Source organism: Pipistrellus kuhlii, unplaced genomic scaffold (genome assembly GCF_014108245.1).
Source record: "Pipistrellus kuhlii isolate mPipKuh1 unplaced genomic scaffold, mPipKuh1.p scaffold_m20_p_17, whole genome shotgun sequence".
NCBI classification, from domain to species: Eukaryota; Metazoa; Chordata; class Mammalia; order Chiroptera; family Vespertilionidae; genus Pipistrellus; species Pipistrellus kuhlii.
Genome location: NW_023425482.1, coordinates 5,249,042 through 5,272,236, shown reverse-complemented (window position 1 = coordinate 5,272,236; position 23,195 = coordinate 5,249,042). Strand labels below are relative to the sequence as shown.

At 51.2% G+C, this 23,195-nt stretch overlaps 1 pseudogene; it reads left to right on the top strand.

The window, feature by feature from the left end:
- The first annotated feature begins 10,381 nt into the window (after positions 1 to 10,381).
- LOC118721042 lies at positions 10,382 to 10,527 on the top strand (annotated as a pseudogene).
- The last annotated feature ends 12,668 nt before the right edge of the window (positions 10,528 to 23,195 follow it).

Here is a 23,195-nt window from a genome sequence, read left to right as displayed (position 1 = left end):
CCCTGCACCTCCCCTGCTCATAACTAACAAACAGTCCTTGGCTGATAGGCGCTCTGGAGGAATTTTCTTCCAACAGAGAGTGAGTTGAGTTCAATAAACTCTCACAATGAGGTTGGTTGCCTAATGGGAAGAACCCTGTATACTTTCCCAAGGGAGTAGGGTGTCTAGAAATTCTAGAACTTTCTTGATTGTCACCTAACTTATCTCCTTTGTTTGCAACCTCTTATTTAACTCTCTTCTTGTGAAAGATCCATTTTTTTTTCCTTAAGAACCAATCCAGAGAGCAAACACCAACCAGAGAGAAGAGTGAATGGTCGGTCCCTCCATATCTGGGTTGGCCAGAAGCTCCTCTTCATGGGTGTGGAGCTGGAGTGTCATCCACCATCTCGTAGCTCAGTGGGCAGGTGGGCTGAACTGGCCCAAGGCTTCTCCTGGTCCCAAGAGGTGGGTATTTAACCTGAGCAGGCCAGGGGGTGGGTGGCTCTACCAGCCCTGAGAGTGGACACTTGATGGCCACCAGCTGTTGATGTGGCAGTGCCTGCGCTCAGGTCGGCCGCCATTCCCACTGCCCTTGTTGACCTTTACCAGGTCCTCAGGGGGCACGTGGCTCTAGGAGCTCTGCCCTCTCAGGCCCACGGGGGGTGTTTTATGACCCCTGTTTAAGATAAGTGACTGTGGTTAAGTTGAAAAATGTCCCCCAAAGTTATCCACGTCCTAATCCCCAGAACCTGGGGATATGTTATCTTACATGGCAAACGGACTTTGCAGATGCAATTCAGTTAAGGGTCTTGAGATGGGGAGACCTTTCTGGACTGTCCAGGTGGGCCCTATGTACTCGCAGGGTCATCATAAAAGGGAGGTGGAGGGACATTTGGCACAGACAGAAGAGAAGGCCAAACGGCCTCAGAGGCAGAGGCTAGAGCAGTGTAGCCACACACGAGCCATGGGTCGGGGCAGCTGCCAGAAGCCAGAGGGGCAGGAGCAGACTCTTCTGGAGACTCTGGCAGGAACACAACCCTGCTGTCTCCTTGATTTTAGCCTCTCAGGGCCCACTGCGAGGAAATCAATTTGTGGAAACCTGTTACAGCAGCCATAGGAAACCCATGCAGTAACTCAGGAGGTCATCAGCTAAGAGCCAGGACCCGAGTGCAGGCTCACTGACCTCGCACCGCTTTTTGTTAATCAGCTTAACAATAACCCACAACCTTCGGACCAACTTCGCACCGCTTTTTGTATCATTTGGAGATGAATGCGTAGAGGAGAAAGAACTTTTTTTCCTAGCATTTTTGTTCCCTTTTCTGTAAGAAGAAATGAGGCCCGAGATCCTCAGCTTATGAAGTCATTTCTGATGGGGAGACCCAGCCACGCGGCTGGGCCGGTGTGAAGGGGACAGAGAGACCCAGCCCTGGGCTCTCCAGCTGCCTGTCCCACTGGTGAGTGCCAGCATGTTGGGGCCGAGCAGGCCCTGTTATGGAGGAACTGCGGCCGTAGGCCAGCCCTCCTTTCCCCATGCTGCCTTAGAGATGGGCGGGGTGCCTCCTGCACCATCGGGGTTGGGGGCCATGAAGAGGCTAAAATGAGAGAACAGGAGAAGCTCTGGAAAGTTAGCAGGGCCCAGTTATTGTGCGAACAGCTTCAGTGAGTTTTGCGGTTAAGATAGGGAAATGATTCCATTTCTTCCTTTTTAGAACATGAACTGCACAAGATGTCACTGCACGGGTTCCTAAAAATAAAGAGCAGTGTGTGAGTGTGTGTGTGAGTGTGTGTGTGGGTGTGTGCACAGCTTGTTTGGGGGGACAGCTCCTCTTGAAGGCCCCCCAGGCTCCCAGACACTCTGTTCTTGGCTCTGGGCATCCCAAAAGCTAACTCTCTAGAACCGAGTCAGTACTCAGCTTATTCTGGCCTGTGGTCTGCATTTTCCCTTGGTTCTGAGCCTGTGTGTTGCGAATTCCAACATGAAGTGGCTCAGGGGGAAGAGGGTCCTGTGAACACAGATGAACCCAGGGCCCAGCCTAGTGCTGCATGGCTGTGGACGAGCGTCTTAGGCTCCAAGACTCACTCTTCTCATCCGAAAACAAGGGCAGTAGTAGTGCAGTTTCCAAGTTCAGCACCTTCATCATTAAAATAATACTGCCCCCTGGGATGGAGGCTCACTAACAAGTCCAAGCGTCAGCACATCTGGTTCGCCCGGCCCGGCCCCGAGGAGGGCACTCTGCCCAGAAAGGCTGGGCTGCCACCCTTGGGAGGTACAGTGCAGCCTTGGGGCTGGGGTCCACAGTGGCACCCACTATTTATCATTCTACGTGTGCTCATGGAAACAGCCGCCAACGGCAGGATGGGAGAGCTCAAGGCAAGGACGCTTCCAGGTTAGAGTTCGCACCATCCCACTGGCTCTGCTATCAGTGTGGAACCTCTGGGGCCCGGGGTGGGGGTAGGCAGGGGGCGCCGAGTAGGGCAGTGCTGGGGAGTGAGCTTCCTGATCATGCCAAATCCTCCTGTGTGACAGGGAGCTGGCCGCTCTTTTAACAGTGAAGACTGTCATACAAGACTGTGGGGAAGGGCAGTGCTTAGGACGAGGAAACTTCAGGGCCAAGCAACTGGAGTAGAGACAGCCTGGGCTCCTCCTGTCCTCCGTCAGCCTGGACAACCTCAGTTCAAGGGTCTCATCCTCAGAAGACTTTCTGGAGAGTGGATTGTGGGTGCTGCCCTGTGGTATGCAGATGCCCCCCCAGGACTGGGAGATGCCTTCTCTCTGGGAGGTGGCCCCAGATTGCTCTTGGTGAGCCTTGCCTCCCATGGTCACACCACACAGGGGAGGCACTGAGGCCCAGCCAACAGCCCTGTGAGGGGGCCTCCTCCAAAGTGGATCCTGCAGCCCCAATCCAGCCTTCAGATGACCCCAGCATGACGTCTTGATGGCGGCCTCCTGGGAAATTCCATGCCAGAGCCAACCAGGCAAGCCACACCCAAATTCCTGACCCACAGGGGCTGTGAGATAATGAATGACCATTGTCTTTTCAGACACATAGTTACACAGCAACAGAGAACTGATCTGCCAGTACACCCAGGTGGAGGGAGGGGCTGATGGCTACAGCCAAGTCCCCCTTTGGAAACTGCTGTGTTGCCCACAATTATGCCTTCCCTGGGGCACTCCAGGGAAGCGGCTGGTGCATGACAGTGTAAGTGTAAGTCATGCCTCTACTCTGTGTCCCAGCTTCAGAGCCCAGGAGAGAGACTCCGCTGAGGCCTCGGGCCCAACCCCATGCCAGCCCACGTGTGCTGTGCCCAGGCCCGCCTCCCTCACTCGCTGTGCACGTGGCTCCTGCGAGCACCCTCTGAGGAACGTTCCCGGCCTCATCCCTGCCTCCATTCATGTGCTGGGCCCCAGACCTGGCAGCTGCTCTAGGCCCTCTGACGTCGCAGTGACCAGATCGGATTGGGCATTTGTGTCCGTGTTCCTTCTCTTTCCTCCCTCCCCGAGGACAGGGGCTTTGTCAGCTCATCACACTTTACCCCCAACACGTGGTGGATTCTAACACATGTTTGGTGAGTCGATGTGAACAGGTGACACAGAGGCGGCCGTCCACAGGGCGATTCAAGAAAACATTCTGTATGGAATAGTGTTCCTCACATGCCTGGAATTTTCGCTGTTAATAATCCATCTTTGCCCTCATTAATCATCTATGGGAACACTACAAAGAAGAAACCAGATGAAATGATTAACATTGGCTTTAGGTGCGAATCTAACCAGCCTCCTGAAACCACCTGGCCAGAGCCTCTCAACCAGAGTCTCAGAGTTCCCTGGGGACCGAGGTAAACGGTGGCAGGTAAACAGTTACAATCAGAAGCGGAGGGGTTTCCATTGGGCCGGTCTCAGGCTGGCCTGGGAATCTGCATTTCTAATGCGTACCTAGTTGTGCTGTTGCTGCTGGCCGGGGCCCCACTTTAAGACCCCCTCGAGCTCCTGGTTCAGCCACTACCCCTCTGCGATTTCCACTCCCGGTTCGGGGACAGGGCCGGCGCTAGGAGTGGCACTGGGTGTACCCAGCTGGTTGTGATACAGGTTATTACAAGGTCTGCCTTTAAGACCCGTGGGCCAGGGCACAAATGAACAGTTTCACAGGCCGGAGAGTTACCTGCTTGAGGTCATGCAGCCCTGGAACCCGGCCTGCTGCCACTGGGACCTGGTGGTTTTCATGTCATATCCCTCTGCCGCAGTCTGAACCGCATGGAAAGTTCTCCTAGCGTGTGCGCTGCAGCTCTCAGCTAAGGATCTTAAAGCACACTCACTGTAAGGAAACTTCTCCGGAAGAAACAGCTTTTCCACCCCCGGTGGGAATCGGAGTGGCTGGACATTGAAGAGGGGCCGTTGCGGCCTCGCAGCCTGGAGAGGAAGCTGTGTGGTTGGCCACCCTGGTGAGCTCACCCTGAACTCATTGTTCTCCACGGGCCCAAGGGAGCTAAGAAGAACACACTCGTGCAGGTGCTGCCCCTCAACCGCAGACCTAGGGGAGGGTGCTTCCTGCTTTTCCAGCTCCCGGAGGCTCCAGGCATTCCTTGGCTTGTGGCCACATTGCTCAGGTCTCTGCCTCCATCTTCACGCGTCCCCTCCTCTTCTATCCAAGCCAAATTTCCCTCCTCCTTCTCTGATAAAGACATTTGTGATTGCAGTTAGGGTTCCCCAGGGTAATCCAGATGGTCTCCCCATCTCAAGATCCTTAACTCAGTCACACCTGCAAAATCCCTTCTTCCTGGTAAGGTCACGTTCACAGGCGCCAGGGGTGAGGCCCTGGTGTCTCTGGGGCTGTCACCATCCTGTGAGTTGTTTCTCTACGAAGAGCTGGCTGGTGCTCCGCAGGCCCGCAGGCCTGGCTGTCCCTGGCACTGCCGGTCAGCTTGGGCAAGAATGGCGGGAGAAAGAAAGAGATGACCCTGAGAAGCCCTCTGCACAGGGTCTGGTGCAGAGAGTGCGACACGCAGCAGCCCATTTTCCCGTTATGTGTCCTGCACCATGCTGTCTGCATTTTCCTTCGGTCAAAGGTTCTATGAGCCACCAACAAACCACTTAAGTTAGACTTATTCTGAGAAGAAGCCTTTTCCTCACTTCTCCACCCTCCCTTTAAATAATTCTGGGAAGGCAATTTTTACTTAAAAATGCGACAGTAGTCTCTCCTATAATGGGGGAGGAGTTCTCAAGGGGGGCTCAGCCAGCAGCAGCACTGGGGAACTTGTTCAAAATGCCTGAATCAGAAGCTCTGGGTGAGGCGGCCATCTGCATTTTGTGGGCCCTCAGGTGCCTATAGGTGCAGGAGTTCAAGCCAGGCTTCTAAGGAAAGCTTCCTCCCACGCCACGCCCCGCAGGCACAGCCGGAAGGAGCAGCAGAAGCGGAGGAAGCCTGGGAGAGACTCTCTGGGCTGGCTGTGTGAATGTGCTGGGGGGGGGACAACTTGAGGAAGCCAGCATGGAGGGCCACCCAGAAGGCCGCGTACTAATTCGAAACATGAGTGTCCAGGGAAGTCCAGTGTTTAGCCGCCCAGAGCTCTGGGAGCCTTGAGGCACCACCAGGCAGGGGTCGCAGAAATGCCCGAGAGAATGCAGGTCGTTTCAAATGCTTATGTGAAAAGGAGAAAGTAAGAACCTAGCAAGAATCCTGTCAACATAGACACATTTACACAGAAGGGCGAAGAACCTAGAAGAACTAACAGGATTTTGGAAAAGAAGACTCAAGCAAGAAGAATCACTGTGCCTGATAAGCCAGCACATAAGAGGGACGCCTTCGAGGCTATGTGGTGTTGGTGGGGGGACAGGCACAGAGATGGATGGGACAGACTAGAAGGCCCAGAATCGACCCGCACAGACATGCCCAGATGATTCTCTGTGAAGGTCAGAGGCTCCGAGGAGGAGAACAGCCTTCCCACAGCTGGTGCTGGAGCGGCCACATCCGGGGCAGAAAATGAGCTGCAGGTTACCCTGCGTCTTCTCCCAAGACCAATGCACAATAGGCTGCGGATTTAAGTGGAAAACGGTGAATTACAAAACTTCAGAAAAAAGAAACAGAAAAATCTTTAGAACCTAGGGGCAGGCTAAGAGTTCTTAGATGCTCAAAGCATGTATTGAAGTCCATAAACTGGACTTGATCAAAATGAAAAACTTTGCTTATTGACAAACTCCGTTAAGAGGATCAGAAGACAAGCTAACTAGTGGAGAAAATATTTGCAAAACAAATGTTCAGCAGAGGGCCTGGTCTCCAATATATAGAGAACACTCAAAACAACTGGTGAAAAAAACAAACACTTAGAAAATGGGCAAAAGATATGAACACCCAGAGAGGAGATACGGATGACAAATAAGGCCACGAAAAGGTGCTCTGTGTCACTGGCTGTCAGGGAAACACAGTGAGATACCAGCACATACCAGTCAGCATGGCTGCAGTGAGAACCGTTAGCACCAAATGCTGCCAGGATGCATCCTGGGAGTGCAGAATGGTACCCCACTCTTAAAGACAGGCAGTTCTTTCTAAAACGGAACAAGCCACCCAGCGATTACACTCTTGGGGCATTTATTCCAGGGAAATGAAGCCCTATTGTCATACAAGAACTGTACACAAATCTTCGTAGCAGCTGTATTCCTAACAGCCACAACCTGGAAACAACTCAGATGTCTTTGATCACCATGGAATACTACTGGACAATAAAGAGGAACAAACTCTCAGTAGAAAGCGAAACATGCACACACACACACACACACACACGTGCGCTCGCACACACACACATGCACACACACACATGTATGCACACAGGACTGGTAGAATCTGAGTTCCTCTGGGGACTGCACCAACCTCCTGGTGATACTGATGTTGCAGTTGTGTCAGATGGTAACACGGGCGACAGGCGTAGGGAAAGGGTGTGTGGGACCTGCTGTACATTTCTTTTCAATCTCCTGTGAATTATTTCCAAATTGAAAATAAAGAAAGGGGGAGGGCAACCAAAGAAAATGCACCACCAATTCTTTTGTCCCTTTACTTTTAAAACTTGGAGAACCGACTGAGATCTTTAAATAATTAGCGTCTGAGTCACTAGAGGGCTCCGGGAGGCCCGGCTGCTGGGAGTCAGGCTTTTCCCAGACAGCGATGGGGAGTGGTGGGACTTTCCCCGGAAGGTCGTGACCCTCCCTGAGCCTTGGGAACTGATGAGGAACCCACGAAGCTGTCAGTTGTATTACTCTCTCTCCCTTTCCTTTCGCAACCTCCCTGTGGCTGGATGGAAACGCTGCCCCTGAGCTCCCAGAGGCGATAGGTTCCCTCCAAGTGGAGCTTCTCTGGCGGCACTTTGACTTTGGTCACCACGGCCCTGAGGAGTGAAGGCTGTGGGCGGCGGCCTCGAGTCAGCTCCTCAGAGACAGACAACGGCAAGGGCAGCGGTGTCCCGTCCACTCCACGTGGAGGGGCCGGCTGTGGGGGCTGACCGTGGATTTAGGAGCAGAACCTTGCTGCTCTGGTTGATCCTCTGCTTCACTCCTATGAGCTCATCTGCAGAGCGAGGACCGAGGAAAGCACAGGTGGCAGGCACATCATGGACCTGCCAGACAGGCTCCTCTCCTCTTTCCTCTGGGCGGAGTGGGCTGCGCTGGCTCAGATCCCCGCTCTGCCGTTTACTAGCAGTGGGACCTGGGGGGAAAGGATCGTTTTTAAAAGAAGATAAAGTTCTGACTCAACCAATGTGAAATGCACACAAGTCAGAGATTTTATTTAACTCACGAGCTATGGAGGGGTCCAGTAGCTGTTGCTAGCTTTTCAAAGGAGGCAGCGAGGAGTGCTGGGGTGAAAAGCTGGCCAACCCAGGGCCAGAATTCACGTGCCACCCACACAATTCGTTTGCATTTTTTTTTTATTTAAAAAAATGTATTTTATTGATTTTTTTACAGAGAGGAAGGGAGAGAATAGTTAGAAACATCATTGAGAGAGAAACATCCATCAGCTGCCTCCTGCACAACCCCCACTGGGGATGTGCCCGCAACCAAGGTACACGCCCTTGACCAGAATTGAAGCTGGGACCCTCCAGTCCACAGCCCGATGCTCTATCCACTGAGCAAAACCGGTTTCAGCTCGTTTGCATTTCTATGGACAAGGATCACTTGCATTATCACCCCTTTCTATCACGTAGACTTGTCAAATAACTGAGCTGATCAAAGGCAGAGACAAGACAGGACACTCAATCATTGCTGTCAGCCCATTCTTAAGTCTTTTACAAGTTGTCCTGACACTTGTAACTGTTGAATAGTAATGACTTCTCTCCAATCCTGAAATTGTGAGGTGAAAGAAGGGCACATAGGGAGGATGGGCTTTGCAGAGGCGCCTTTGTGTAAGCTTTGTGCAGGCTGGGGTGGTGGTGAATGCAGTTCTGGCTCTGGGTCCAGGTCAGCTCTGGGTTTGGCTAAGACTCCCCACTCCCTCTCTCCAGTGCTTCTCCCTCTCCTCCTCTCCTTCTCACACCCTTCCTTTAGAGGCATGACCCCTGGCCAGCAGCCTTGCACACAGCCTATGGTGCATCTGTCATTACTAAGTGCACTGCTGGGAACAACACAAGCGAATTGCTCCTAGACCAGATTCTCAGCAGCCCCTCACTCCAGGCGCAGAGATGGACAACCCTGCTACCTGGCTCAGGGGCCAGCACCCGGGGTGTGATTCCCACGGAGGGTGAGGCTGAGGCACTGGAGATGCAGGTGTTGGAAGTTAGCCCGTGAGAGGTGGCTGTCCACCGTGCGGGCGATGCCCGTCAGCCCGTCTGGAGGTCCCAGGGATGTTCTGTCCCTAACTGGTCTCCTCTCCTGGCCTCTCCACTTGTCTGGGAAGCGGGGAGCAGGTCCAAAAGGAGTGTTGGCTCCACTCCCTGAACCCAGGCCTTTGGCAATTGGGAAGATGGGGTGAAAAAATATGGACACATGGATTCTGCTCTGACCACCGCGGTGGAGCGACTTGAGAGTTTGGTCAGACCCGGACTTGCCACAGTGGGAGTCGGCTTGGAGAGCCTGGGCCCGGAGTCCTGCCCCAGCTGCTCCCCATGTAGAAAGCCCCTCTTCTGCAAAGAACTGGCCAGCCTTTTCCTGGGTCTGTCACTAACAGAACCCAGATGCCCCCCAGGTCTGCATGGGGGTCTGGAGAACAAAGCTAATGTCAGCTGGTTCCATGGTGGGTGGACGCGGCCCGTGGAAGGTGGGGAAGCGTTCGCCCCAATCCATTCTCCAGCCCTGAGTTTCCAGAGAATGCTGGATGGCCAGATTGGCTTTTGAGGATGGGAACAATCTTCAAAGGAAGCCAGAGCCGGCCAGGGGAGCGTGTCCCTTCCTTGGCGGTGCCTCTGAATGCTTACTCTCCCCGGGGGCTCTCGAAGGAAGCCACGGCCTCTCTCTGTGTGCACTTCACAGCAATGGCAGCCGATAAAGCGATCTGTGCCTCGAAGCTTTGTTTTCATTCCACGTGGTGATGTCATCGGGCCCTTTGGGGCGGTACTTTTAGCTACAGAGCTGGAAAGGATACTGAGGTGACTTTCCCCAGACCACGGGCGGCTGGTGGAAGTGGCCGGATGTTATAATGGTCATCTGAAAATGCATTCATGGCAGGCAGCTGGGCTGGAGGCTGGGCGTCCCCGGGCTGTTGGCTGCTGCAACCATGACCTGACCCTGAAGTTGGTGGCCAAGTGGAGGTGGGTGTCAACCCTGGGGAAAGCACCACCCTCGGCGGCCACTCAGCTGGGCTCATGGTCTCAGTCCTCACCCCGCAGAAAGCCTGTGTCACCTCCTTCCGGGGAGGACACGTGGTTCCCAGGCTCCGCGGGTTGGCTCCTGGCTGCGGAAGGCACTGATCGTTGGCTGGAAAGTGCTGAGGAAAGGGGTTGGAGGACAGACGCTGTCACTGGGTCTGGTATTGGTTGTGGAGGAGACGAGCCTGTGGGGGCAGTCAGACAGCCAGGCCTAGCCGCCAAGGCACCCCCTGCAGCCTCTTGCCCTGGGCCTCGGCGGGAATCGGTGTGGTCTTTCTTGGATCGCTGCCAGGGGGGTTTGTTTTTGAGGTTTGGAAAAGCCTCGTTATAAGGTGTTCGATGTTTGTCTCCTCTCCACTGAGTACCAGGCATTGCCAGTGCCGAGGTTTTCCTTCCTCTGGCCTTGTCAGCACCCTACTAGAGCCCTGGCCAGGGGCGCGTACGGGAGGCAACCTATCGATGTTTCTCTCACACCAACGCTCCTCTCTCTTTCTCTCTCTCTCTCTCTCTCTCTCTCTCTCTCTCTCTCTCTCTCTCTCTCTCTCTCTCTCTCTCTCTCTCCTTCCTCTCACTCTGAAATCAATAAGCATGTCATCAGGTGAGAATTAAAAAACCCTCTTAGAACCCCTGGGCTGTGGGCCAGGAGACACCTGATTGGTGGTGTTACTTTTATATCAATCAGGGGCAAAGCAGCTATGCAGTCCTTAGTTCATCCTAGCTTGATGCCTGTGTTGGTGGCCAGAGCTGTTTCATGCCTGAGGCAAATTAAAACAAAAACAAAAACAACAACAACAAACCCCCCCACAAACCTCTAAGAGGTTAACTCTATTATACATTTTTTTTTTTTTAAAGATAGGCTCAGAGTTTAAGAGATTTGTTCAAAGTCAGAAAATAGAAACTAAGCAATGCAGTTAAAGCCATATCATGGGCTGTAAATTTCAAAACTGTTGGTGATGGCCATGGGGTGGACTAATGGGCTCAACAATCAGAATGACACTATCAGCAGAGAAACAAAACTGTCCTTGAAAGGAATTCAACTTTGGCTGCACAGCCCTTGAAGTCTGGCTGTAAAATCATGATGCTGGCTCATATATTTAAATCTGGCCCTCGGCCTGAGTGAGAGTGAGTAGGTGAAATTCCACAAATAGTTAAGCATATCTATGTTTTATTCCAATGACCTAAGAATAATAAATCATTTTGCCTGTTGTTCAACAACCTTTAAGTCTTGCCTTCCTAATCCCTAATTGGCAAAGCAGTTGCCAGACCAAATTACATAGTTCTGATGTAACTACATAAATATTAACGAGCTAGGTCTCTGCTTTGGTCAAGTTCACCCTTTATCATTCTGGCTTTATTTTGTCAAAATATGTCTTTTCTTTCTTACCCCACCAATACTGCTATCCTCCCCATCAAGGCTATTTCCCTTCCTTTTTTCAAACCTACACAGAAGTAAAGCAAAGAATATGAATGAGTAACTCCATCACCAGCTGCAACAATGATCAGCAGGTTGCAATTCCGTTTCCCCAATCTCACCCCCCCCCCCCGCCCCGACCTCCCATGCACACCCAACTCCTCTACCTGAGTATTTACAGCAAATCCCAGCTGGGCTCACGGGCAGGTTGGAATGTTGGCCTGCTCCGTCCATTACAACATCCCTCCAGCCCTTCTGGATATTCAGCAGCAGGTGTGCGTGCCTGGACCCATAGCTGTGCACAGGGCTGCATGACGGTGATGGTCTGACTCTATCATCCTTCTGTGTGTCTCAGCTATGGTTCTTTATGGAGAAGGACTTTTCTCCATTAACCATGAGGCTGCCCAGTTCACACAGGATCATGCTGGGTCCTAGCAATTGGTAAAATTGGGAGAGGGTGACCAGGAATTTATCCTGATGAACCTCCAAAAAGCCAAGCACATTTTAATATGATTTTGACATGAGGGTTTGTATACACGTGTCTGCTTTCATCTATTGCCGTTATTGCACCTTTGATACTCAAGTGGCTCCATTGTTGGCCAGTGGGGAACCCTTCAAGATTCTACTGGGTCCTTTTAAATTCCGATTTTCTTATTTTTTTTAATCTGAAATACTTTTAATCATTTGAATTATACATATTGACTAGAGGCCCAGTGCACGAGTTCATGCACCAGTGGGGTCCCTCTGCCTGGCCTGCAGGATCGGGCTGAAACTGGCTCTCCAACATCCTTTAGGGCTCCCAGATTGCAAGAGAGTGCAGGCAGGCTGAGAGAAACCACCAGTGCATGATCAGGGCTGGGGAGGGACATGGGTGGGAGGTTGGCCAGCGGGAGAGAGACCACGGGAGGGCTCCAGGACATGTCTGGCTTATCTCACTCAGTTCTGATCAGCCGGACCCCAGTAGAAAGCTCACCTACTGGTCAACTATCTGTCCCCTGGTGGTCGGTGCACATCATAGCAAGTTGTTGAGCAGCCTTAGCATATCATTAGCATATTATGCTTTGATTGGTTGAACGGCTGACTGGACACTTAGCATATTAGGCTTTTATTATATAGGATGATTTTGGACAAATTTATACATGCATGTAGCCAACACCACAATTGAGATAAATTATTTTCATCATCCCAGCCTATGGCCACATGCCTGCTTTCTCTCCTATACATTAATATCTTTCTAGAATTTCATATCAGTGGAATCAGACAGTAGACACTTTTTGGGTGTCTGGCTTCTTTTACTGCATAACATTGAGATTTATCTTATAGTATTATCAGAGGTTTATTCCTTTTTATTGCCAGTAGTTTTCCATTGTTTGGATGTATGACAACTTATGTGTTCACCTGCTGATGGACATTTGGGATATTTCCAGTTTTGGTCTATTAGGAATAATTATTATGAGCATTCATGTACAAGTCTTATTGTGGACATGTGTTTTCATTTCTCCACTTTAGGAATGCAACTGCTGGGTCTTATGATAAGCATGTGCTTAATTATAAGCTTTTCCAAAGTGGCTGCTCCATTGTGTGTTTCAACAACAACACACCAACAGCAGGGCTCAGGCTAGGGCGAAGGTAGGAGGCACCTTGCGGCAGAATTTAGGGAGGGTGCAGGCACATCGGCCTGAGAGGGTGTGCCTCTTTAAATGTTCACCCTAGGTACCTCCTTGCCCCACACTAATTCTGGTGCTGCCAGGTGCCCCACGTTCTTGCCAGCACTGGGTATTGCCAGTTGTTTTAAAATTGTTTAGCCATTGTAATAGATGTGTAGTGGTATCATGTGATGGTTTTAATTTTCATTTTCCTGGTGACTAATGATTTTGAGCATCTTTTGATGTGCCCATTTGCAATTTTTGATGAAATGACTACTTAAATCTTTTACTCATTTTAATTGGGGTATTTGTATCCTTATTACTGAATTTTGAGAGCATTTAAATGTAGTCTGGACACAAGTCTTTCATGAAATATGTGTTTTGTGAATATTTTCTCCCAGTCTGTGGTTTGCTTTTTTAATAATATCTTTTGAAGAACAGAATTTATGATGTTCAATTTATCAATTTTTTAAATGACTTATGCTTTTTGTGTCCTCTCCAAGAATTATTTGTCTAAATAATTTTTCTTATGTTTTCTTCCAGAAGTTTTATAAATTTAGCTTTCCCATTTAGTTCTATGATTCATTTCAAGATAATTTTTGTATATGGTAAAGTAAGGGTTGAGATCATGGGTTTCTCCCACATTGATATGCCCTGTGTCAAAACTGTTCATTGAAAAGACCATTCTTGCCCTGGCCAGTTTGGCCCACAGACTGAAGGGTCCTGGGTTTGATTCTGGTCAGGAGCACGCACCTCGGTTACAGGCTCGGTCCTTCTCTGGCCTTGGTTAAGGGGCATGTGGGAGGCAACTGGTTGATATTTCTCCTCCTCCTTTCCACTCTTCTCTAAAAAAAACCAATGGAAAAATATCCTTGGGTGAGGATTAACAAAAAAGAAAAGACGATTTCCCCCCCCCATAGTATTATTTTTGTAACTGGTTGAGAATATTGATCATTTACTTGTGGGTCTATTTCTGATTCTCTTCCTATATACCTGTCTTTACACTAATATCACAGTCTTTATTATTGTAGTTTATAGCACATTTTAAATAGTATGTTTTCTAAATTTGTTCTTTTTTCAAAATTCTTTGGCTATTACACACCTTTTTTATCTCCGTAGAAACTTTAGAATAGGCCTGTGTGCTTCTACAAAAACAACCTGCTTGTCCTTGACTGGGATTGATTCAAATCTCAATCTGCAAAGAGTTGTCACTTTTCTATATTGACTGTTCCATTATCCTTGAATATCGTTGGCCTCTTCTTTTATCCAGGTTCTTCCTTTATTTAGGTCTTCTACAGTTTTTCTCAGCAATGTTTTGTAGTTTTCATCATCAAGTCTAGCACATATTTTGTTGAATTTATCCCTAAGCATTTTATGATTCAATATTCAGTGTTTTTTAATTTCTAATTGCTTGTGCTGATATTTGATATTGACCTTTATCCTGTGACCCTACTTAGTTCTAGTTCTAGTGGCATTTTCCTTTTCATTTCTTGCGGTTACCTAGGTGGATGTTCACACTGTCTGTGAATAAAGTTTAACTTCCTCCTTTCCAACCTGCATGCCTTTTATTGTCACTCTGCACTGTCCTCCACCTCCATATAACATTAAACAGAAGTGAGGAGAGGAGACATCCTTGCCTTGTCTGCTTCTTAGGTGAAGCCCAATATTTCCCCATTAAGGATAATCTGAGCATCAGAATTTATATATAAGTCCTTTATCTGATTGAGAAAGTTCTCTTCTATCCCTAATTTGCTTGGAGTTTTATTATAACTGCATGCTGAGTTTTGTCAAAAGTTTTTACTACATTTTAAAAAAGGATCTTATTGTCTTTCTCCTTTCCTCCCCATTTGTGTAGTGAACTAGGCTGATTGATTTTCAGATATTAAACTGACCTTGCATTCCTGGGACAATCCCCATCTGGTAATAATGTGCCGCCCTTTTCAAATGTTTCTGGAACAGATTTGCTCATTCTATGCCTATGGTCGTAAAGGGTTTTGGTCTATTAATTTCTTGTAATAACTTCATCTGGTTTTGGTATCATAGTAATAGACCACATAAAATAAATAAGAAAACATCCCTTCTTCATTTTCTGAATAAGTTTGTATAAGTCTGGTTATTTTTTCCCCTCAAATGATTGGCAGACTTTAGTGCTGAATGCACTGGATCTCAGGATCTAGATAGAATTGAATAGTATCACCCTGCTTTTACCTTTATGAGTACTTACTGTTTAGTCATTGATTCCGATGTTTCATTTGCAGTGGCAATGTCATGGTTGATTTCTGTACACATAGGGTGTTCCAAAAAGTATAAGCACACTCTGAATAATTATAAAGGCAATTTTTATTAAAAAACATTTCATTTTAAAAATTAAGCCATCAGCTGTTAAAGTGTGTCAACGGTTTTGGGCTTACACCTAAATCTGTGTAACGTAAGAACGATAGCATGGGGTGTGCAGATGAGATAAGAGTTGTGCACAGAGATGGAAAAATGAAGGGAGAAGATACTGAGCACGCTGAGCCTTGGGGGGTGGGAGGCCTTGGGGATACCCCGCCTCCCAGGTGGAAGCACCAGCCAGGTTCGGGCTGTTGGTGGGAGAGGGCCTCCTTCTGATTGGATTCTATATTTGAGACGAAGAAGATTAGATTTGGTGACAACCAGACTGTGTTTAGGAGGAAAACTTTGTCACTTGAAGCAATGCTTTCCCCTGATTACCAGAAGATCTTTCTAACTCCTCATCTCAGAATAAAGGGTCTTAAAGGGGCTGTCTTAATGCTGAATGTTGAAGCTGGTTCCTAAATGCCTTCCCAGCACATACAAGCATGAAGCTCATCTGTGTAAAGGTGATGACACACTAAGCTGCAGTGTGAGACATGTGTGTCCTGGGAAGGAGGGGCTGGCACCCCCTCACACACATGGGAGTGAGGGTGTTACCGCCCATGCCCAGCAAGGACAGAGGTCAGCGTCTGTGCAGTGACCCCTATGGCGATTTGGGGCCACTGGCTGGTGCAGCCCTCTGCAATAATAGAATTTCTTTAAAGTTTTACATTTAATCCCATCAGACAGCCATAATTTTTAACATATAAAAACAATGTTTAAAATAACTGACAAGTTGAATGTGTTTTATTGTTCTTACCCTCCAACTGTCCAATACAATGATGCTCTGGGAAGATGCATCACTGTTGTTCATGATGCATTGGTCCCATTTCACCATGCTGGCTTGGAACATTCTGGAAGTTCTCTACACCCGTAGGAACCTGAGCTTCTAACCAAGGACTGGGCGCACCCTCTGTGGTGTGACACCCTTTCCCCAGGGACTCAGGGACTCCCGCTGCCCGCCTAGGCTCCTCTGCCTGTGAATGCGAACATTTGCTCTGGCTCTCTCTCTGCCACCTGAGAAGGTTGTGCAAACCCCTCTAGGCCCTGTGTTCTCAAGGCTCCCTGGCGAGGGGTGCGTCCTCTCCTGGAGGAAGGGACACTCCTTCAGGAGAGGACGCACCCCTGGCAGCCTTTCCCAGGATCTGCTGCCCCTTCCTGTTCGGTCACGGGCAGGGTGCTCGCTCCCCGGGCTGCAGGGCACCTCTGAGGGCAGAGTGAGCGGGCTCCATCTCAGCAGCATCGCTGCCCTCTGAAGGGCACGTTCAAGGCGATGAGGTAAAGGACGAGAGAGTCCTTCACTTAGGGAAAACTCGCACCATGAGGTGAAAACTCAAGGTACATATTTTTGCTTCTAACAAGGTCCTGTGCTTATAAATATAGTGTAAGTGGTTAAGAGTAAGCAAAACGAGTTACTAAAAACAACTGTAATGTAGTGATACCGTGTAAAATCTCCCAAGGACGCGGGCCTGACTCGTTGATTCACGGAGAGCTGTGTTCAAGGCACTGCTCTGCCGCTTGCTCTGTGTAAATGTGTTCAAGTCCCTGAGCCCCCTGAGCCCCCCGATCCCCCCTGAGCCCCCCTGAGTCCCGATCCCTCACCTTGTGCTGGGGTCACTCAGGCTGTCACAGAATGTCAGTGGCTGGAGGGATGGTGTGGGCGGAGTCTGGCAGTGGCAGGAGCTGGTGACTCAGGGGAGGCAGACTCGGTGCTCTCTGCAGCTGAACATTGCACACCTATTATTTATTATCGCAAGTGCTAGGTTGTGTTATGTTAATTTATGAGAGCTCCTGTTTCTCTGTCTAGACTCTTGATCTGGCTTGATGGCCGGTGCTTAGGATGCAATAGGTGATAAATAAATGCTTATTCAACTGAGTTAATTGCTTAAGCAGCTGTTGAAGTGACTCCGAGTGAATCCTCAAGTTCTTTGGTCTTTGAAGTTGCCAATTTGGGGCTGAGCTCTTCTTACTTTTCATCAAAACCCTGTCAGGTGGCAGAAAGAGAGTTTTGTTGTTTTTAGTGGAAAAGGCTTGCATGTCAGATTAAATGAACTACTATACAGTGTATCTGAGGGGCCCTTTACCTACTGTTATACAGAAGATAAATGCCAAACTGCAACCTGTGTCCTCAGCAGTGAATCAGGGAAAGGGAGCAGATTGCCATCCCCCACCCCCAACCCCAAGGCAGGTGCCAGGAGGCTCTCTGGGTCCTTAGGGAAGATGAACCAAGGGTGTTTGTTCTCTAGACCAGTGTTTCCCAACCTTCTCTCATGATGAGAATCACCTGGTGGAGTTGTTAAAATACAGATTCCTGAATCCCAACTAAGAAGTGCTAAACTGGAATTTTTGGGAACATATAGGTAAAATTAGAGCACTAGTTATGTATACAGTTTTATTTATATGTTCCCCAAAATTCTAGAAACACTACTCTAGACAAACCACCCATCAACACACGTAACATGGACGGTCCCGCTATAACGTAATGAATGAGTTCCTAACCATCACCCAGCTGTGCAACGTCTCACAATTAAAAGCCACAGGGTTTGTGGGGAAAATGGGCACTCATCGGTGACATGTAAACATGGGAACCTAACAAACACGGCAGCCAGCCTCATGCGTTAAATGATTAACTACACATCCAGTACAATGAACTACCTGGGAGGGTTCCTCTGTGCGGTCAGATGCCCAAGGTTCTGGGATCCGGAAGCGGAGGGTGTGGCCCTCTCCCTCGGGTGCCCTGGGGCCACCATGGGCTTTGCCGTGAGCAGGTGTCACGGTCTTGTCCAGGGCTCGTGTGCCGATGTTTCTGCCAGGTGGAACGGTGAAAGGGAACGTGCCATCAGTGCTGTGTTTGAACTGCTCCCTAATGGAGCAATCGTGTTGGAGCAATTCTCATTCTCACAGGCTTTGCAGCAGGCCCGCTGTGCTGGGGCCCGCTGTCTTTTCCGGTCTCTTTGTAGAGTGAAAAGTTACTGCACACAGTCATGCGCTGTTGAGTGATTTAAGAGTGACCACTTTTCTCAGCCAGGGACTGTTGAAAAAGTGAAAAGCAAAACATAAGAAGGCAAACAAAACACAGACTTGGAGCACTGTCGACGTCTGTGACCCGGACACATGCAGCCCCAAGGCCAGTCGGTGCCTCTCTGCCGTCCACTCCTGGGAGGAGGGGCGTTCCCGACCCCCCCCCCCGCCCCCGACCTCCCCCCTCTCCCCAAGGTCTCCTGACCCCTGTGGCTTCAGGTTTCTGAAAAGCATACCAAGTCCCCCCCGCTGAGTGTTCTGCAGACTCGTGGGGAATTCACACTGGTGAGCGAGGCGGGCTCAGTGAGGTTCCTGCAGATGGGGCATGTTTGGTGGGGCGTGGGAAAGCAGATGAGAGAGGCAAAGTGGTGTCCACGGGGCATCTTAGGGGACACTCCTCCAGGAGAGGGACACAGACAGGGGCCAGCCTTGTCCACTGCTGATGTGCAGGAGGACATACATTCCCTTAGACCTGCCTGTGGTCAGGACCCACCTCTGTGCCCTCCTAGAGGGTGGTTTGGAGCTGCCAGCTGCCTGCCTATGACCTGTGGGGGCAGGACCTTGCTGCTGCCCGTCCCTCCGCCCATCTTCAGGGGAGCTGAGGACAGTGACGCTCACTCTTGGCCCCTCAGAGGCCCATCAGCTGTTGGAGGACACTCCTAGCCTCCCCATCTGCTTTGCATCGCGGCCCGGAGTGATGATGTGTCCTCGTCACGCTCGGCCACATGTTTTGGAGATTGCCCTCCCCAGGCTGGCCCTGTGATGACTTCAGCTGGCCGTGCTCCAGTGTGGTAACGGCACAGGACCCACCGCCTGCCGCCCGTTCTTGCTCAGAACTGGGAGGGTGCTCAGGCCCCACAGTCTCCCCTCCAACAGCCCTGACCTCTGGCTCCCTGGCCACAACCAGCTCCCAAAGAGAGTGCTCGGCTCCCATGTCCTAGGTCATCCATCCACTGACTCAGCCATGAGGCACACTCCACATGGGTGTCGTGGACGGGCTGGCTTACCGCTTCCCTCCCTCCATCCCTGGGACGGAGTCATGACTCAGCCCTTCCCCGCCCAAGGTTTCTCGCGTGAGAGCTGGATTCAAAGCAGCACATGCTCAGGCTCTTGGCAGATGCTAGCATTGCGTTTAGTGTCTCCATGTGTTTGTCTTGTCCTCCTGGATGGACCTGAAGATCCTCAAAAGCCAGGCTTTGGGGTTAACACTGGTGACAGCCAGAGCCCGGCCAGAGGACAGGCTGGGCCCCCTGCCACGTGCTCCGTTGGGGCAGCAGCCTAATGGAAAGACTGGACCCCGGGCTTCCCAGATGTGTGTGCCCCGGGCACTGGGCTGCCCTGATTGCAGGCTCCTCATTGTGGGTGGTGGGCGGCACCTGCCTGGCAGAGCCCGTGTGTGCACTGGCCTCTCTCAGAGCCCCGCCCAGCAGCAGAATAATGGCCTGAGGGCGTCTGTACCCTGACCCCACTACTTGTGGACTTGTGGTTACATAGAAAGAGACTTTGCAGGTGTGATTAAGGGTCTGGAGATGAGGAGGTGATCCTGATCCTATAAAAGGGAGGCAAGAGAGTCAGGGAGGAGAGGAGATAGGATCAGAGCAGAAGAGTTGAGAGATAGACAGGAAGGTGCTACACCTCTGGCTGTGAAGACGGGGACAGGGGCCACGGGCCAAGGACTGCAGCACCCATAGAAGCCGGAAAAGGCAAGGAAATGAGTGCTCCCCGGAGCCTCCAGAGAAACCAGCCCTGCGACACCTTGGCTTCAGCCCAGGGGGACTATGTCCGACTTCTGCCCTCCAGACCGAGAGAAAATCTACTGTTGCTTTAAGCCACTCTGTGGGCATTGGTTCCAACAGGCACAGGACACTGAGCCACCCCCCTCCTCCGTTCCCTCTCTTTTCCGAGACTGTAAATACCAGCCAAGGAGCAGGACTGTGGAATGCTGACTCTGTCACAGCTCTGTTCTCCGATCAGAGGGTATTGGCTAAGACCTACTGCCCTCAGCTTTGCTCTGGCCGACAGACGTCGTAACGCCTGTCGAGCTGGGTGATGTTCCGGTGCCTGGTGCTCGTGTTGCTTCCAGTTCACCTAAGTGTGCCTGTCCCGTGTCAGACCGGCCAGGACTCCCAGGGCAGCTCCGAAGCCGCCCGCTCACCCCAGCTCTACTGCCACTTACCAGAGTATTTTTGGAATCCTTAAAGCATCCATATTTCATTCTTTTGGGTGTTCTCAATGGTGACAAACTTTTTAAAACATTTTTTATTGACATGTGTCTCCTTTCCCCCCCATTGACCTCTCCCCAGCACCACCCCCTGTCCTAGCATCCCCCTAGTGTCTATGTCCATTGGTTATGCTCATGTGCAAGCATACAAGTCCTTTGGTTGATCTCTTATCCTTTCCCTCCACCCCCTTATCCCCCGCCTTCCCGCTGAGGTTTGACGGTCTGTGACAAACTTTGATCTCACAAGGGTGGATTCAAATTTCAGGACAAAATGGAAATGTCTGGAGTGGAAATTCACTGAGGGCCCTTGACAAGGACCGTGCTGTCCATCCGTTTCTCTGGCCGCCGCCTGGTGGCCCTGAAGGGGTTATTGCATCTGGACTCCCCACAGGTCAGCAGGTGCTCACATACAGCGGTCCCGGCGGAGCCCCTGGAGCCGGTGGAGGTTTCCTGTGGCAGCTGGTGCGGTGGGTGCCCCGGGGGAGACGCGCAGGCCCTGCAGTCCAGTTCCCCTTCGAGGTGTGTGCAGCTCCATTAACAGATGCAGCTTCACGCCCCCGCTCCCAGGCACGGCGGGCCACACCGTTTGGCCTCTCCACAGCCGCGTAGGAGATGGAGGCTCTCTTCCTTTGTCCTCGTTTCGATGCCTAAGAATGAAGTGCTCTTCCTGATGTTTCCTGCCACCAAACGATGTTGCCAGTAGCCCCACATTCAGCAGCTCTTTCCCTTGGGAGCATTTTCACTCAGTCCCTACGTTCCCTTTTCTCCCCTCCCTCTCAGCCACCCCCGAGCTCCATGGGGTCAGAGACCAGGGACCTGCTGGTGGGGAAATGCAGGCCAGCCTCGGGATCCAAGTCGGAAGGAAACACTGTGCTTCTGAGATATTCAGGCGATACCATAATGCATGTCCCATATTGGAAATGTCTGTCTGGCCTTCTAATAGAATGATATTGATAAAAAAATTGAAGCAGCACGCTGGTGCCAGTGGCTGAGTGTTGAATGCATCCTTTCTGTACGTCTATGGGTGCCAACGGGTTACTCTGCCCACTGCCCATGCACTTCGCAGTCGCTGGGCACCGTGGCCGTCCTTCCCAACAGGACGGAACCATGTCTGTGAGACCTTTTCAGTGGCCGCCTGGTGAAACCTCTGGTATTCAAGCTTTCAGCAAACGTGGGTGGAGGGTCTCCTAAAATGCACCAGGCACTTTCTGGGTCTGAGGATACAAAAATGAAGAAGAAAGGTAAGACCTGCATGGGTGCACATTTACTTAATACACCCCAGCCAGTGGGTTTGGGTAATCCAGTGTCAGCCAGCTACAATGAGTATCTTTACTCATCCATCTTGTTTAAATGTCCTATCGCTGCCTCAGGATGAGCTCCCAGCAGCGGGGTCACAGAACCAGGAATAAGCCCACTTACAATTTGGACACATATCCAAGTAACTCCTAAAAAGCCTGCACTAGCTTCCATCTTGCCAACCCAGTGTGTCCCCACCCTGTCACAGGGCATTGGCACCGAGTGGCTCTGCTGTCTCCCTCAGGACATGCCTCATGTCAGGTACCCGTTGTCCACGGTTAGTCAGGAGTGGTGACTGCTGAGTCTCCCTGTGCTTCCTGGCGTGACTGTGGGAGGAGGCCCTCCCCCCCCACCCGGCCCCGGGAGGGAAGGCTGAGGCCAGGCGGGTGAGCATTCCTTGGCACCGGACCATAGCAGAACCTCTCAGGTCCTCAGAAGTGCCCTCGTCTCTCCCTCCTTCATCTCCTAGGCTCCTTGTCCTGAATCCTATCTGCTGGACTTGTCTCTGGCCCAGGCCTCCTGGTCAGCCACTTTGTGCCCCTGTGCCAGGTTTGGGGTTTCAGCTCACTCAGATGTCATCTGTTGGGAAGAATGTGAGGCGAGTTGACTTTTGTCAGTGACACCACTGAGCGAGTTCAGGCAGGTGCGTGGAGTCGGAAGGGGCCTGAGGGTGGGAGGAGCTGTGCTTGCCTGCAGGGCTTGGGGTGTCTACACTGCTGGGAGCCGGGCCCGCGCATTCCCGGCAGTCGGTGCTGCTTATTCCTGATTATTTGGTTGCTCAGCAAACGCTGGCTGAGTGCTGGGACCTCATGACCAAAAGGACACGGGTCAAAGGGGCAGTGATGTGTCTTTGTATTCCACGTGGTCAGCGACAAATGGCCCCACACGATGTGCCAGGAGCACAGACAGTGTGACCGGCAGCAGCGCCTGTCTGTGATGAGCTGCAGGTCCCTGTGTTGAACAGGCTTCCCTGCCGCTCCGGGGAGGCCCATGAGCAGTCCCATCTGGTCCCCTTCCCAGCCTGGCCTTGCCTCTCCGCCTCTCCTCCTGCTTCTTTCTACAGACATGGCACCCTCCCTCTTGCCTCTCTAACTTCTGTGACTTCAAACACCAATGGCTGCCATAGAACCAAGGCCTCCCAGGTGCACACCTGCCCTGGGGCCTCCGGAGGGTGGGGGCAGAGTCCGCTCCAGCTTGGCCACGAGGCTAGGTCCACGTGGAGTTTGTTCTGGCTTCTGGTCTGGGCAAAAGGTGGGTTGGGAGCCCGTGAGGTGGGGGCTGGATCTCTGTGGGGCTGTGTCACCTCCTCCCTGCCTGCCGTCTCTCGGGGTTCCAGGAGGGCCTCAGTTGTTACTTGGGAAGAGAACTGCGTGTCTGGGCGCCGTGTGCAAAACCAAAGCACTTCTGGAATGTGAGTGGAAGCCAGTTGGTTGCAGGCTGATGGGAGGCTTGGTTTGCAGGAAAGCAG